The sequence below is a fragment of the Dipteris shenzhenensis genome, chromosome 12 (genome assembly GCF_047967505.1).
Source record: "Dipteris shenzhenensis isolate YYH24624 ecotype China chromosome 12, Dip_SZ_1.0, whole genome shotgun sequence".
Lineage (NCBI taxonomy): Eukaryota > Viridiplantae > Streptophyta > Polypodiopsida > Gleicheniales > Dipteridaceae > Dipteris > Dipteris shenzhenensis.
This window is the reverse complement of record NC_141607.1, coordinates 21,949,117-21,965,278: the sequence shown is the minus strand read 5'-3', so window position 1 is coordinate 21,965,278 and position 16,162 is coordinate 21,949,117.

Sequence of the window (16,162 nt, the reverse complement as noted above, 5' to 3'; positions counted from 1 at the left end):
TACATAGCGACGCTGGGAGACTAAAACCCGAAATGCCATGCGATATCGTCTTTCACAACTCTATTGTGAGAAAAGCAAAAATCTCTCCTCCCATGCTTTCCTCCTCTATTCAGCGACCTCACTTTCCTCCTCTATTCCCCACACTCTTCACCCCTACCAAGCCCCTCTTCCATTGACACTTGTGCTCCCTCTCCACCCTTCTCCCTCTCTACTTATGTGAAAGGAAGTTTTCAAGAAGGTGTGTCTCTTTAAGCAATGTAGGTTCATTTTTGGTGAGATTTTATTTTGTGAGAGTTGAAGCTGTTTCTCCTTGCATTGCTAAGCCTATGTGCTAATTTTCATGCTTGATTTTCAGAGATTAAGGACAAAAAAAGAGATTTGCTCTTCTCTTTTTGGTATTTCTCTTCCTCCTCTTTCGCTTCCTTTTGTGCTTTCTCCTTATTTGTAGGCTTATGCTTGTCTCCTCAATCCAATCCCTTTGGAAAGTTGCTTCTCCAAACTGCTCCTTCCTCTAACTAGTTATTTGAAAAATTGTATGTTTCCTCTCTTTTGTAGGGCCAGTCCACGAAACACCGAGTGGAACTATTCCAGGTAAGAAAGTACTTTTTTCCTTTTTTTGTTTCCGTTATTTGCATTGGTCTGCAGCTAGCACTTTAAGTGCTAGCTGCAGTGATGGGCATAGGAACCCTTTCTTCCCCTCTCTTCTCTTATTCCCTCTTCTTTCCCTCTTTCCCCCCTCTTTTCCTCCCTCTCTTATTTCCTCTTCTTCCTCTCTTTTCTTCTTTTCCCCTCTCTTTTTTCATTCTCTTTTCCCCTCTTCCTTCCTCTTCCTTCTCTTCTTTTCCCCTCTATTATTTCCTCTCTTTCATCCTCTTTTCTCTTCTTTTCATAAGCATATGCATTTGCCTATGCTTATGCTCATATGCTTATGTTTATGCATGAGCATATGCTCATATGCTCATATGCTTTTCCCCTCTCTTTTTTCTTCTCTTTTTCCCTCTTCTTTCTCTTCTTTTCCCCTCTCTTATTTCCTCTCTTTCATCATCTTTTCTCCTCTTTTCATAAGCATATGCATTTGCCTATGCTTATGCATGAGCATATGCTCATATGCTCATGCATAAGCATAAGCATATTCTTTCTTTTTTTTCCTCTCTTTTCTTCTTTTCCCTTCTCTTTTTTCCTTCTCTTTCCCCCTCTTTCTCTCTCTTCTTTCTCTGCTTTTCCCCTCTATTATTTCTTCTCTTTCATTCTCTTTTCTCTTCTTTTCATAAGCACATTCATTTGTCTATGTATCTCTCTTATAAGCATATGCTTTCTCTCTTTTTCTCTTTTTCTCCACTTTTCTTCTTTTCTCCTCTATTTTCTTATTTTTTCCTCTTCTTTTTCCTTCTCTTATGCTTATGCTCTTTTCCCCTCTCTTTTTTCATTCTTTTTTCCCCTCTTCCTTTCTCTTCCTTCTCTTCTTTTCCCTTCTCTTATTTCCTCTGTTTCATAATCTTTTCTCTTCTTTTAATAAGCATATGCATTTGCCTATGTTTATACTCATATGCTTATGCTTATACATGAGCATATGCTCATATGCTCATATGCTTTTCCCCTCTCTTTTTTCCTTGTCTTTTCTCATCTTCCTTCTCTTCTTTTCCCCTCTCTTATTTCCTCTCTTTCATCCTCTCTTCTATTCTTTTCATAAGCATATGCATTTTCCTATGCTTATGCTCATATGCTTATGCTTATTCATGAGCATATATATGCTCATATGCTTTTCCCCTCTCTTTTTTCCTTCTCTTTTCCCCTCTTCCTTTCTCTTCTTTCTCTTCTTTTTCCCTCTCTTATTTCCTCTCTTTCATTTTATTTTCTCTTCTTTTCATAAGCATATGCTTTCTCTCTTTTTCTCTTTTTTTCCCTCTTTCTTCTTGTCTCCTCTCTTTCGAAAGGGTAGTTTTGTAACAAACAATGCTGTATATCTTTGACATGTATAAGCATATGCATTTGCCTATGTTTATGCTCATATGCTTATGCTTATACATGAGCATATGCTCATATGCTCATATGCTTTTCCCCTCTCTTTTTTCCTTCTCTTTTCTCATCTTCCTTCTCTTCTTTTCCCCTCTCTTATTTCCTCTCTTTCATCCTCTCTTCTATTCTTTTCATAAGCATATGCATTTTCCTATGCTTATGCTCATATGCTTATGCTTATTCATGAGCATATATATGCTCATATGCTTTTCCCCTCTCTTTTTTCCTTCTCTTTTCCCCTCTTCCTTTCTCTTCTTTCTCTTCTTTTTCCCTCTCTTATTTCCTCTCTTTCATTTTATTTTCTCTTCTTTTCATAAGCATATGCTTTCTCTCTTTTTCTCTTTTTTTCCCTCTTTCTTCTTGTCTCCTCTCTTTCGAAAGGGTAGTTTTGTAACAAACAATGCTGTATATCTTTGACATGTATATGCTTCTGTCGCTCGGCTCGTTTGAGCGATTTTGTATCAGTGTTTTTTTCACAAAAAAAATTTTGCAACAAACAACATTCTTTTGAATTACTTTAAAAAAAACATTAGTGGGGCAAAACAGGGCTTGTTGTGGCCCTATTTAGCCCCACTAATGTTTTTTTTAAGCTTCTGTTAATCATCGCTATATAGCGACATATAGCGACGTTTACCATTGTCACTATATGGCGACATTTATCAGTGTTGCTATATAACGACGTTTATTAGAGTCGCTATATAGCAACGCTTATATAGCGACTGTTCTTTTCTGACACTAATAGCGACATTTTTACGCACGTCAAAAAAAACTTTTTAGTGTAAAAAAGGTTGGTATTTTGGTCAAAAAAGGGCCTGTGCCTTGTAGTGGTATAATTTTGAATAGTGTGTTTAATGCCTTTTGCAACAATCAATGCATTTTACATATCATGAAATTGTTTGACAAGGCCATCCTTTTCTATCTTTTGACTATCAAGAGTTACTGCCATGGATTAGAAGAGCTCCCTCTTTGCACTATATGCCTCCATTTCAGTGTCCTTCAGTTGTTACTTTAGGCACTTGATGAGATCTTTTGCTTCTTGTCTTCTCCATCTCTCCTCCATAGCCAAAATTTCAACTTCCTTTGCCTTTTCCTTGGTTGCCTATGTTTTGGATCCATGCTTGCAATTCCCATGTGTGTGTTGTATTTGCCTTAGATTGGCCTGCTCTATCTTGGGTTTATCATTCTTCCTGAGGTGTCACTTAAATATTGAATTTGACTTTTCTTCATTAGGTATCCTTTGTACCTTCCTCATCTCTACATCACTTTTGCGTAGTTGATTTGTAGGGCCCATGCCTAGTAACTACAATCAACGTAATTGTCTTAATTGGGACATGTATTGGCATCCATATATACATGCATGACTTCTAACAATACTTATTTCATTAATTTTGGATTCATATGTCTACATTTGGACTAATCCTTAAAATCCTTCCCAAATGAAAAGTTTACTTTATGAAAATATCATTCAAGAATCAAAAGTTTACTTTCTAGCACTATCATTTCGACATAATACATATTAGAACATCTCTCTCCAATGTTGCACTAATAATGCAAAAACTACTATTAAATCCTAATTTTGTATTTCTTGTTTTTAAGAATCGTATTCTTAAATTAAAAAATCCCTTGAGTTATTAGTTTAAATCCATGAAAAACCACACTCTTGAAGATTCAAAAAATTTAAAAAAGGTATGCACAAGAGACTTGCAAGAATCTTTTTACTTTCAATGCTGAAACTTCACGTGTTGTTTTTGCTCATGATTTCTGTAGTATAGTTGCTTGTTGGACTAGCAGTCAGAACACATTTTGAGCTACTCAATGGTCGGTCTATCACAACCAAAGCAATTTGAGGTCATTTGAAGAGAAGATTGCCAAATGTGTTAAGGGCTAAACTTTCCCTGAACAGGAAGAAGTTTAAACAATGCAAAGGCAACAAGAAATGCAAGAACAGAAGCTAGTTGGATAGAAGTCGGATTCTATATTAACTCAAAATATCATTTGAGGTAAATTTTGATACAGTAGAGAAAGATAGGAGAAAAATCTTTCCTCTTACAACAACTTGAACAATTTGCTCTTTTCTTCATATTATTCAACTAGTGGAGAGGGAAGGATGTTACACTATAGGCCAACTATTATCATATTACCATGACTACGTTTGTAACTAATTCTAACATTTGGAAATGGTTATAACTACCCATATGGCCATATTTTGCACTACTACTATGACTTATGTTGATTACGAAAGTGTGTTTCACTTGGTGCTGGGTTATCCCCTAATAGTATGTATGTATGCATGTATGTATGTGTGTACATATGTATGTGTGTACGTATGTATGTATGTATGTATGTATGTATGTATGTATGTATGTATGTATGTATGTATGTGTGTGTGTGTGTGTGTGTGTGTGTGTGTGTGTGTGCATGTATCTAAAAGTAGATAAGGGTTTCAAAACTAGAAGGGTTACAATAAATTGCAAACAAACCAAGAGTAGAAATGGGGGCAGGGGATTAAGGAAACTTAAATGAGGGGTTAGGGGAATTATAGGGCAAAATTATTAGAAAAATACAAAGGACTGGTTAAGAGAATGACAAGGGGGGTTTTGGAAAAAAAAGTGGAAGAGAGGGGAGACAAATGGGGGGCTTGTAGAGCATGTGAGGGTAAGGGAAAATTGTGTGTGTGTGGGCGGGGGGAGGGGGGGGTGGTATTGGGTTCAAATACATAAAAAGGGGGGTTAATTAAGAGAGATAAAAAAGGGGGTTAATTAAGAGAGGTAAAAGTGGAACAATTGTACAATTATATGAGGGGAGGGAACAATTATCAAAATAAAAGAGTAAAAAATTCATACAACAAAGGGGGGAATAGTAAAGCACATAGGCCCTAAATTCCAAAATAAACATAGGAATGTGTATACTTTGTGTGTGTCTATGTAGATATACATTTACACACACACACACACACATACACACACATCACACACACACACACACACACACACACACACACACACACACACACACACATACATACATACCTACATACACACATACATACACATACACATACACATACACACACACACACACACACACACACACACACACACACACACACACACACACACATACATGCAGATGTATGTATGTATGTCTATGTCTATGTCTATGTATGTACGTATGTAGGTGTGTGCGTGCTTATGTACATATATATATATATATATAACATCTATTTCATTAGATTTGCACTAGTGCACTCCCCAAAAGGCATGTTAAAAATAAGCTAATTTTGTAATTATCTAAAAAAAATAAAAGTAAAATTATGAAATTTAACCTAATATCATATAGAGACTTGAAAGGATAAATTAAAAAGTACTAAGTAAAATTTGAAATTTTTGTAAAGAAAATGTAAGTAAAATTATAAAGGAGTTGATGACATTGCATGAGTTTAATATAACATGAAAGTCCTCTGAAATCTCCAAGACTTAATAAGTATTTCAATAAATGCCTTTTACATAAGTACAACTTTAAGGTCTATAAGATTGGTGTCAATAGAGACCTTTCAGAGTTAACAAACACCTTTTAGAGTTGGAGAACTCTAAAATCTTCAAGACTTAATAATTGTGTCAATAAACAATTTTTAGACTTTCATAAAGCAACAGTGTGGTAGAATCTCAAAAGACTTTATAATGGTGTTTGTTGTTAACACCTTGCAATAATTACAAAGGCATTTTAAGAAAATACAAAATAAATTTATAGAAATATGACTCTTTAAATTTAAATAAAAATGTAAATATATTTTATTAAATTTCTCTTTATATTCTCTTTTTTTTAATATTTAAACATAAAAATAATTGATTGATTAATTAATCAATCGATCAATCAAACAAGTAATTAACTAATCAATTAATTAGCTAAGTAATAATTTATTTTCCTCTCATTCATACCTCCCCCCCTCCCCCCCTCTCTCCCTCTCTCTCTCTCTCTCTCTCTCTCTCTCTCTCGTGTTGTTCCTCCCCATTTTGAGCCCCTTCGCCTCCCCTCTTCCTCCCCCCCTTCCCCTCTCTCTCCTCTCTCCTCCTCTCACTAGGGATAGTGGCATTCCCTCCCCCTCCCTTACCCTCTCTCTTGCTAGTGGTGGCACTGGCCATGGCTGGACATGAGGGAAGGGGAGACGAGAGAGAAGGAAATGAGGAGAGGGGAGGGAGACAGAGAGTGGATGGGGATGTAGAGAGAGATGGGAAGGGAGGAGGACGGAAAGGGGGAGAGGGCAAGGGAAGTCTTGGCCACGTCCACATGAGATCCCCTCCCTTCTCCCCTTTTCCCTCCCCTTTCCTTCCCCTCTCTCTCCCTTTCCCTCCCCTCTCTCCCCCTTCCCTCTTCCCCTCCCTATCCCTCTCCCTCCCTCCCCTCTCTCTCTCTCCCTCCCTCCCATCTCTTTCTCTTTAGTAGCCCAAAATCATTTTTGAGTTTTCTGTCCCTCTATTCAATTTGCCAACAATAATGTTATAGTTAAGTTCCTCTCTCCCCCCCTTCTCTACTTTCTTCCATCCCCCTCTCTCTCTTCCTTCCTCCCCACTATCTTCTTCTCCCTCCCCTTCCTTTTTCTTCCCTCCCTGCCCTCTCTCTCACTACCTCCCCTCTCTCTCCCCCTTCCTTTCTCCCTCTCACATGGCCATGTGGCCATAGGCTTTTAATTTTTTAATTAAAAAATCAAAATAAAAAAAATAAAAAATGGCCTTCCATTTCTTGCTACCTCTTGTGTAGCTACAATTATGGGCTCAAATTTTTTTTTTGGGGGGGGGAAACAAAATAGGCCATAACCATGGCCATGCAAGAGGGGCTGGGAGGGGGAAGGAGGGGAGGGGGACAGCTAAAAGGAGTGAAAAGGAAGGGGAAGAGAGAGTGAAAGAGAGAGGACAAAGAGGGGAGGGAAGGGGGAGGAGAAGGAAGAAAGCTTGCTTTTAGATGGAAATTGACTTATGGGAGGGGTGAGAGACAATATCTCACTCACAAAACCCTAAAAGCATCCAAATCCTAAAACCCTTTCCTTGCCTTCTTGTTCTTCTCCTCTTCCTCCCCCATTCCTCCTCTCCCTTCTCTTCCCATCCCCCTCCTGTTCCCTTCCCTCTCCCCCTCCTCTCCCTTCCCTTTGGTTCCCTCTCTGCCTTGTCTCCCCTGCCTCCCTCCCCCCCCCCTCGAGCCCTTTCCTTCCTCCTCTTCCCTTTCCTCCCCTCCCCTCCCCTCCCCTTCCTTCGCCCCTCCCCTCCCCTTCCCTTTCGCCCCTCCACTTCCTTTCCAACACCCTTTCCATTTCCCTCCCCTCCATTCCATGGCCACCTTTTTTTAAGTTTTTTCTCAATAAATAAATTTTTGTGTGGACTTAGACTATTGATTGCTTTTTGAAAAGTAACTTTCTCAAAACAAAAAGATAAATAAACCTTGTGTGAGACTAGGATTATAGTCTACCTTCCTATCCTACCCCCTTCGTGGATGATATATATGGATCGATATACCCTTATCCCTATACTGTGAACCCAAAACCCTATATCCTAAGCCCTAGACCCCAGATGCTAGATCCTAAATCCTAAACCCTACACCCTATACCCTATACCATATCCCTATACTCTAAATGCTATACCTTACATCTTATATCCTAGAACCTATTCCCTTAAATCCTAAAGCCTAAACCCTAGACACGAAAGTCTAAACATTATACATTAAACCATAAACCCTTAATCCTATACTAGATCCTAAACCCTAATCTCTATGCCCTATATCCTATACTCTGAACCCTAACCCCATACCCTAAACTCATACCATGAAAATGATACCAGATGGGTTTGCTACTCTGCACCCTTGGCCTTTAAGTGGGTAAGATTAAGGCCTATGCAAATGTCATGCCCATAGCATCTCATTTTCCTGGTTGGGCATGAGATTTTCCTTATTTCTCACCATGCATCATCCATAAGTGAAAAAAACATGCATCCAAATGCATATTATATGTGCATGTCTCCAATGGAAATGATACTTTGCATGGATTTAACCTCACCTGTCTTAAGGCTTCTGCAAAGTATCTATCCATTTGATCTCATTTTCATCATTGGGCACACACTTTTCCTTATTTCTTGCCATATGTCATGCATGAGTGAACATCTGGGTGCACTCATTATATGTGCATATCTTTGATGGGCATGATATTTTGCATGGGCCCTACTGTCACCCACTTAACAACCCAACCAAAGTATGATACCCTTAGTTAGCATGGTTGCACACACATTTTTACTTATTTCTCGCTAGCTGTCATGCATGAGTGACAAAAAACATGCATTTGGGTGCATGTATCTTATGTGCCATGTCTTTGATAGGGGAATGATACTTTGCATGGGTCCTCCTACCACCTACTTTAAGACCAATGCAAAGTATCCTACCCATAAGATCCTATTTTCTTGGTTGAGCACGTATTGTTTCTTATTTCTCTCCATGTGTCATGCATGAGTGACAAAAAACATGCACCTCAGAGTGTATATGTTATGTGCATGCTTTTGAGGGCACGGAACTTTGCAAGAGACCTAATCTCACTCGCTTTAAGTCCTGTGTAAAAAGTGTCATGCACATTGAATCTCATTTGCATTGTTGGGCATCATTTTTCCTTATTTCTTGCCATGCGTCTTGCATGAGTGACAAAAAACATGCATCTGGGTGTGTATATCATATGTGCGAGTCTTTGATGGGAATGATACTTTGCACCAGCCCTAATCTCACCTATTTTAAGGCTCTTAAAAAGTAGCATGTCCATCCAACCTCATTTGCATTGTTGGGCATGCGTTTTTCCTCTTATTTCCTTGCCATGTGACATGCATGAGTGATTAAAGACACGCATTTGGGTGTGTATATCGCATGTGCATGTCTTTGATAGGCATGATACTTTGCATAGGTCCTAAAAATATCTTCTTTAAGCCTTGTACATGTAGGTATGTATATCATATGTGCATGTCTTTGATGGGAATAATACTTTTCACAAGCTCTAATATCGCCTTCTTTAAGTTTTTGCAAAGTATTGTACCCATGTATCTCATTTTCATGGTTAGTTGCACATTTTTCCTTATTTCTTGCCATGTGTCATGTGAGTGGTAAAAAACATGCATCTAGGTTCAGATATCTATTAACCCTATGGCAACAATGGCTAGAAGTGTAGAGAAGTGTAGTCTAGAGCAACAACGATGAGATCATTGTGTGTATAGATGAGCGGTAAAGCTCCGCTTGTAATATCTTGAGCCTGAAAGATGGTATGATGAATCTTAAAGGATGAGGATAACCAAAATCCTCTCTAGAAAAGATCCAATCATGTATGATGAATCTTAAAGGATGAGGATAACCAAAATCCTCTCTAGAAAAGATCCAATCATACTTGCAAAATTAGGATCTAGTCTAAGAGAGAGCAAGACTAAAAGCCTACACTTTTTGAGGTCCCCCCACTTTGTGTAGAGACCCAAAAGGTCCCCCCAAAAAGTGGAGGGACTCTTGTCCAAAAGGTTTCCTACAAAAGAGGTCCCACCATGGAGGTACCTATGGATTGTGTAGAGACAAACATGTATAAATATCTCTCAATGGAATGAAGCTCCCACTCTTTGGGTTTCAGTGTTCAAGCCCCGGGGGATTCATAGGGGGAAACTTATGATATCACGTGAGTGTACAATAGGGGGTTTTTTTGAAATGAGGCATAAGCTTATACATTAGGGGTGGGGGCCCTTTTTTTTTTTCCAATATTGAATTTAAGCTAGGGGGACCATGTCATATTTAAGAAGGGGGGACATAATATAGGTTACCTTGGGTAACTAGTCCAAACAAGTTTGATTTTGTGTATGGTTTTAAATAGTCATAGGGAAAGTAACCTAAATATTGTGTAATCTAAATGCTTGAGAAAGAATGTAGATTTAAGGAAAGGGGGGGGCATAATGGAATTTTGGTGGTATCTTATAAGCTTAAATAGGGGTGTTTTATCATCCTACGTGGATCTTAAATAGGGGGTTTTCTTGAAGTTCATGCACGTAGGTGATGTCCCCCTTTAATGAAGAGTGAATCCCCCGGGGTTCAAGCTCACTATTGTGTTCATGTGATTGATCTCCATTGCATCCATGCTCTCTTCCACTATCATGTTCTAGCATGCCCTTGCCCTTGCACTCCTAACACTTGTTCTCCCTCCTCCTCCTCCTCCTCCTCCTCCTCCTCCTTCCTTCTCCCTCCTCTTCTTCCTCCTCCTCACCCCTCCTTCCTCCTCCTCTTCCTCCTTCCTCCCTCCTCCTCCTTCCTCCTCCTCCTCCTCCTCCTTCCTCCCTCCTCCTCCTCCTCCTCCTCCTCCTTCCTCCTTCCTCCTCCCTTGTCCCTCCTCCTTAACCCTTACCCCTCAAAGTCACGAAGTAGACTAGCTCTCCACTCCTCAACTCTTGACTCCTTCTAAACCCTGCAACCCTCTCTTAACCCTAGAACCCTAGATAGCTCTCTCAACCATGTCCCCTTCCTAACCCTACAACCCCCTTCATAACCCTTGAACTCCCATGGAGGTGAGAGCCTTCATCCACCATTGTCATCAATCCCTCTTTCTTACCCACATACACATGAGATTTGCTTTCCACACTTTAGCGTACACCTCTCACTGGAATACGACACGAAGACTTATGATACACTTGTGAACACCTATGCTATAATGAGCAACGATACGAATGCAAGTGACCAACACCCTTGGAACGTGAATTTCGAAGAAACAGTGACAACATTTTGGCACTGCTGTCGAAGAGGTTAGCATCTACAGTGAAAGTGAATCGTGTGCTTAACCATGTGAGGAAGAACGCCCTATCAAAAACCATAAATGCGACATCTCTCAAGGCAAAGGAGTGCAAAAATACTTCCAATTATGGCTAAAAATAAGGCTAACTAGTGTTTTTTTGCTTAAGCCACATTAAATAATTAAGATTAAAACCCCTAAAAATTATCCACACCCTATTAAAGGGACACCCATCCCCATCATTCCTTTCTCTCCCACTTCTCAAGCCTTTACACTGCCACTTTTCTATCATTCCCCCTATATTTCCGTCCACTTCCTCCACCACCACCACTTTTTCTATCACCTCCACTCCCCTACACCACCACCACTTTTTTCTGTCACCTCCCATCATTCCTCTTCCCAACACCTCCTCTTTTTCCATCCATCCCCCATCTCCCCCACTCAAGATAATCATCCTTCCTCCCTCTAGATCCCATCACCCTTCACTCTATTATATCTCTACCTCTCTCTACACCCCCATCACCCTCCACTCCACCATCTCTCTACCTCTCACTGCACACCTATCTCCCTCCACTCCATATCCCCTTTTGCCCCACCACCTCCTGACCTCTCTCACCTCCTTCCTCCACCCCCAACCTCTCTCCAGTACCTCTCTCCACCTCTTTCCTCCACTTCCCATCTCTCTGCACCTCCCATCACTCTCCATTTCACAATCTCTCTACCTCCCTCTACACCCCATCTCCCTCTACTCCACCGTCCACTCCACCATCTCTCCACCCCTCCTTTGTCCACCCCCACCCCTCTCTACCCCCTCTCTCCACCCTCCTTCCTCACCCCCACCTCTCTCCGCCCCCTGTCTCCACTTTCTTTCCTCTACCCCCCCACCCCCATCTCCAACTCCTCTCTCCTGCCTCTTTCCCCCACCCCCATCTCCACCCTCTTTCCCCCACTCCTCACCTCCCTCCACCCCTCGGGGGGGGTCACTCATCATATGTAACCCTATCACGTGAGTTCAATAGAAGGATATTTTTTATTTCTAAAATTTACAGAAATAAATATACATAAGGGACGATTTAAAATAGTTTTGGGAAAAATTTACAGATTTGTATAGAAAGGGGTACATTTTATTAATGAAAAATTTACAGATAAGGGATTTTAGAAATAGGCCTTGAACGCACGTGGTATTGAGGGTTTATACATAGTGACCCCCCCAATCTCCACCCTCTCCACCCCCTCTCTCCACCCTCTTTCCTTTTGCCCACCCCCCTCCACCCCCACCATCACCCCCTCCACCCCCCACCCCATAGTCCCCCAGCCTCGATCACTATATGCGCCTCGGTCACTACACCATCATCCCACCCGTGCATCGCCTCAATCACCCCTCCTGTGCACTTCCTTAATCATCGTACCGTCTCCTGTCTCCATGATGCCTTGGCCACCATGCTGCCACACCTCTCCTCACACATTGTGCCATGTTGCCTCGCCTCTCCTCGTGTGCTTCACACACCACCTCACACATGCACCCTTGAGTACCGCAGTCGATGTGCCCTAGGCACCGCCATCCACACAAGCACCCTTAGGAACTGTAGCAAATCAAGCCTTGTGTGCAACCATTTCTCGCATGCTTAGGGTGGGCACTGTAGCAGGCCCACGCATAGGGCATTGCACACATAGGGGCGTTGCACGTCTTGAGCATGTGCCTTGTGCACCTAGGGTTGCTAGATGCTTCCACTGCCACCACCAAAACCATCACTACCCTTGTCTTTAGTGCCACGTGCTCCCCCCGTCTTCCATACCATTGCCTGTGACCATCGCACATCCCACTATCCCCCACCGCATAGAGGGATCAGGCTAGCGTGACCACAACAACGACGATTCATATGAGCAACAACAACAGCAGTAGTAGTAGTAGTAGTTTGTATATACTTCGACATGTATATGCTTTTGTATGTCAGCTCGTTTGAGCAATTTTGTATCACTCTTTTCGAAAGGGAAATTTTGTAACAAACAAGGTTGTATATCTTCCACATGTATATGCTCCTATCTCTCGACTCGTTTGAGTGATTTTGTATCACCCCTTTCACAAGGGAAATTTTGTAATAAACAAGGTTTGAGAGTTTTATATTGCTTGTGTGCTTGTAAAAATTCTTTTGTAATTACTTTAAAAAAAACTCTAGTGGGGCAAAACAACACTTGGTGTGGCCTTGTTTAGCCCCACTAATGTTTTTTTAAAGTTCTGTTAAGGGTCGTTATATAGCAACACTTTACCAGTGTCACTATATAGCGACGTTTACCAATATCGCTATCTAGAGATGTTCACCAATGTCTCTATATAGAGACATTTACCAGTGTCGCTTCTTTTTTGACATTAATAGCAATGTAAATATTGACCTTTGCGCCCATTAAAAAAAAACTTTTTAGTGTAAAAAAGGTCGGTATTTTCATCGAAAAATGGCCCGTGCCTTGTAGCGATGTGGTGCGCTCTCCTTGCAACATTTCCCACCCATAAGGCTGGGAAAAGCCTTGCCCAACAAAAGGCTACTTTCATGAGCAAGCCTTGCATTAAAGAATCCTCAATTTTTTACAAGTATTTTAGGAGTTCCAAGCTTAAAATGATGGTTGGGCAATGCAATTTTGGAAGAATTCTCAGGCAATAAGTTTGCATAGTTGGTAATGTGAAAACAAATCTCTGAGTTGAACAATCTCAAGGGGACTCTACCTCATGGCTCTTTTTTCCAACTAGATTTCACACTTTATAATTTTTGTTAAGCAAAAAAGACCATGAACGAACTCATTAACAGTATGCCACTCGATGGCTCTATAGAATCAATCTTCAAAATTTTTAGTCCCAATGGGTAGACTCCTTTATCCAACCTTTATCCAAGTCTCTTCCTAATCAAGTCTATAAGCTTTCACATTTGCACTAGCTTGCATTGCTTGGGTTTCACTCACACATTAAGAAAAGTTCCTACATTTTTTAGAATTTATGAGATTTTATAGAGCAATAAAATTTTCCAATGAGGAAATTTGGCAGTATCTACATATACATTTTTTTGGTATGCAAACAAGAGCTCTATGAAAAATTAGTGTTCAAAGTTAACTTCTAAGAGAAAAGAAAAACACAAATTTACAGCCATGGTTTGGAGAAGACCAGTTAAGTCTGTAATCGACTCAAAGACGTATTACAATCGAGTTTTGCAACAAGTAGATTAAACTTTATAGGCCCAAGCAAGTTGATGCCAAAGCAAATAGTAATGACAAGAATCGTAGCACCATTGGCACACTCCAATCCACTACTAATCTTTACAACTATGGTTGTGTAGCCAACATATGAATGACAAATGATCATCATACACTACAAGTTTCACAACAATTAGATTCAATGTATTGAGAAATACACACAACAACTTGATCTCAAAATGCATAGTAGTGACAAGAATTGTAACACCGTAGTCACACTCATATCCACTACTAACCTTTGCAATTGTGGTTGTGCAACCAACATATGAATGGAAAACAATGGTCATAAAGGTGGAAAAAATCATCTTCTTTATAGAGTTTGTGAGACGAAGTTCACATGAAGTAATTTGTACGTACTAGCTAATTTATGGAGAATTTGTTTGTATTACCTTTGAAAAAATTAAAGGCTGGAGAAAGAAAATGCAATTTAAAGTTTTATCCATTTGTTGGTACTTAAAACTTAGGTTTTATAAATTTACATTCATTACTTTTTTTCACATCTTCTATATATTTTTATTTGTGAGGTGGCATGTGGTGTTTAGGTGTGTTATCTAACCAAGTACTTATCGGATGGGTGTGCCTCTTTGAGAACATTTCAATACCCCCTAGGTTGAGGTGTACGAAAAGTGTTGTGCCCATCGGATATGCTTTGCATGGTCGATCGAGCATTAAATACTATTTTTGCTCGTGTCATGCACATCCGTAAAAAAAACACGCTGCTAGGTGTGTTATTCGATCAAGTACTTATGCGATGGGAATGCCACTTTGCATGTAAGTCAATTCCACCTGATTGAAGGTGTTTGCAAAGTAGTGTGTCCATCGGATATGCTTTGCATTGTCGATCAAGCATAAAACACCATTTTTGCCTTAGTGTCATGCACAACCATGAAAAAACACGGTTCCAGGTGTGTTATTCAAACTAGTACTTATCGGATGGGGGCTCCAGTTTGCACGTAAGTTTGGTTCAACTAGGTTGAGTATTTTCACCATCGGATATGATTTGCATGGTCGATCATGCATTATACACCGTTTTTTCCCTAGTGGTATGCACATCCACAAAAAAACACGCCCTTAGGTATGTTATCTGACCAAGTACTTATCAGATGGGTGTGCCTCTTTGAGGAAATTTCAATACCACCTAGGTTGAGGTATAGGAAAAGTATTATGCCCATCGGATATGCTTTGCATGGTCGATCGAGCATTAAATACCATTTTTGCCTTAGTGTCATGCACATCTGTAAAAAAACACGTTGCTAGGTGTGTTATCCGATCAAGCACTTATGCGATGGGAATGCCACTTTTCATGTAAGTCAATTCCAGCTAGTTGAAGGTGTGTGCAAAGTATCGTGCCCATCGGATATGCTTTGCATTGTCGATCAAGCATAAAATACTGTTTTTGCCTTAGTTACATGCACAACCATGAAAAAACACGGTCCTAAGTGTGTTAATTAAACAAGTACTTATCGGATGGGGGCTCCACCTTGTACACAAGTCCGTTTCAACTACATTGAGGTGTGCGCAAAGTATTGTCACCATCAGATATGCTTTGCATGGTCGATGAAGCATAAAACACGGTTTTTGCCTTAGTGTCATGCACAACCATGAAAAAACACGGTCCTAGGTGTGTTATTCAAACTAGTACTTATCGGATGGGGGCTCTATTTTGCACGCAAGTCCGTTTCAACTAGGTTGAGATGAGTGCAAAGTATTGTCACCATCGAATATGCTTTGCATGGTCGATCACACATGATACACCATTTTTTCCCTAGTGATATGCACATCTGCAAAAAAACACGCCCTTAGGTATGTTATCTGACCAAGTACTTATCGGATGGGTGTGACTCTTTGACAACATTTTAATACCACCTATGTTGAGGTATAGGAAAAGTTTTATGCCCATCGGATATGCTTTGCATGGTCGATCGAGCATTAAATACCATTTTTGCCTTAGTGTCATGCACATCCGTAAAAAAACATGTTGCTAAGTGTGTTATCCAATCAAGTACTTATACGATGGGAATGCCACTTTGCATGTAAGTTAATTCCACCTGGTTGAAGGTGTGTGCAAAGTATTGTGCCCATCCGCTATGCTTTGCATTGTCGATCAAGCATAGAACACCGTTTTTGCCT